This window comes from Pleurodeles waltl, chromosome 10 (assembly GCF_031143425.1).
Source record: "Pleurodeles waltl isolate 20211129_DDA chromosome 10, aPleWal1.hap1.20221129, whole genome shotgun sequence".
Classification (NCBI taxonomy): domain Eukaryota; kingdom Metazoa; phylum Chordata; class Amphibia; order Caudata; family Salamandridae; genus Pleurodeles; species Pleurodeles waltl.
Genome location: NC_090449.1, coordinates 241090532 through 241092889, shown reverse-complemented (window position 1 = coordinate 241092889; position 2358 = coordinate 241090532).

The following is a 2358-nucleotide window of genomic DNA, read 5'->3' as shown; positions in this document are numbered from 1 at the left end:
ATTAGATATTAAAACATATGAAGGCGAGTTTCATGGAAGAAAAAAAAACATACAAACGAAAAATGTACAATTCAGGAGACCAAATAACGTAATAACTACAGTAAAGGACTGTGACATGAAAAACAATAAAAATCAAAGCTTACCAGTGGAACGTGTAGGAGAACAATTTGGATGGTGAGAAAGGGATACAGTTGGGAAAGAAACATGAGGATTGCACAAAGAACACTATCTAAAAATATATATATATATAAGAAAATAAGAAGATGCAGAGAAGGAAAACCATGGATATAAATATTAAGATAACCATTACTATTAAACTGTCCAGAAAAAAAAAAAAAAAGAAAGGACATTAAAGACAAATTAAATTATATCTTCAAGTAATTGCAGATGCTCCTAATTCCATTGCTTCTGTTTTGTGTTGGTTAATAAACGTTTGTAGTGCTGAAGGTTTCTCAAACGAGTAAGATTCATCCTTGAATGTAATTTTGAAAAGGCATGGGTGAAGAAGACCATATCGATTATTCAAGGATTTGAGCTGTGGACGTAAGTCCAAAAACTGTTTGTGACGTGCAGCTGTAGCAGGAGAGAAGTCTTGTGTGAAAAACACTTTATGGCCTGACCATAGCAAAGAGCCCATCTTTTTGGCTTCCGAGAGTATTTGCATCAAGTCAGTAAATTGGAGAAAGAGAATAATAATTCCTCTAGGATGTGCACAAGGGCCAGTTGAAGTCTGTGGACCTAAACGATGTGCCCGTTGGATAGAGAGGGGAGAGGTAGGAGGCAAGCGAAGAATTGAAGGTATTGCTGTTTGAAGGAATGCAATCATGTTAGAGCCTTCCGAACCTTCTGGAATCCCAAAAAGGCGAAGATTATTTCTCCTATTTCTGTTTTCTAAGTTTTCAGTAAGCCTTTTAAGTTGAGCTATGTCCTTACAGATCTGAGGATTGACAGTGTTACAATCTTCAAGGTTACTGACTCTCTGTTCCAGAGTACAAATTTGTTGTTCGTGTTGGGACCATTGTTCCTCAATACGTTGCAAAGAGGCATTAGTGACCATCATAAAGGGCTTTAGTGCACGCAATTCCTCCATGACATCATCTAGAGTAAGATGTGTAGGTGATTTTGAGGGAGAATCAATGTCTTTTTTTTGGCGCTTGACAGAGGAGGTGTTAGATGTTTTTTTTGCAATTGCGCCAGCAGCATGAGATCAAGAGGCGCTATCCTTTAAAAAGACTGCAGCACTATCCATTGTTAAAGCTGATGGTAGAGAAGATTTAGTTATATGCGTGCGCACCACTCGAAGAGGATTATTAGACTTGGAGAAAGATGGTGACTGGCAACTCTGAGAATTATGTGGTCTCCCCATAAAAGCCAGCAGCAATTTGGTAATAGGAAGCCAGAAATGTGAGGCGTTGATGAAACTATATTACGATGAGAAGCTGCTGCCAGAAGTTTCAACAACAGAGCAAAATATAATAAAAAAATATATAAATAGAAAATCCTAAATTATTCTCTCATAACAGGCATGACAGAATACCACAAGAGCAAAGCAGTTTACTGCACATAGTCAAACAATAGGTGACTAGTTGTAAGGGAACCTTCTGAAAAGGAAAAAATCTCCTCTGTCAAAGGAAAGCATTTACCATGTTATGAAGAGCAATTTGAAAGAGCTCTTTTACAAGAGCTGCCAGTGAATACTGAAAGTTGAAAACCTCAGCTAAATGTGTTTGAAGAGAGAGGTCAAAAGTTCAGCTGGCTGTCAGAAGGTAATAAATATTCCTTTGCAGAGGAAACTAGATTTGTAGAATCACATCCAGGCAAGCAGTTAAAAGTCAAATAGAAACATCTATGTGAAAGTTTAGGTTTGTGCAGAGGCTTAAGGAGTGAAACGCAAATGACACAGATAAATAATTACCTCAGGCCCTCACATGAAGTCTCTGAAATGACTTCAAAACTCCATATCTCTGTAAGATAAAGGCATATTTATCCCCCATGAGTTGAAGTTATAAACCACGGAATTTAACCACTCCGAGGAGGGCAAAGGCTTAGGATTATCCAGGGAGATAAGATCGTTATATAGGCTTTATAGCTATGAATCTGGTTGTTACCCTATATAACGTGATTGCAAAAGGCAATCTGCAAGGTGGTAAAACTAGTGACCTGTCAAGTTGGCGGAGTTTTAGTTTAGTAATAACCTCATATTTCCACTCCTGTAAGAAACGTGTGATTATAACTTTATTACTGCTTCAAATATATATAAATACAATGTCATAGCAGTGAGAATAAATGTGGACCAATAAAGTTATTTAAAGCAATTCTACTAATAAATGCCTATTCACACATTTATCACTACAGTGC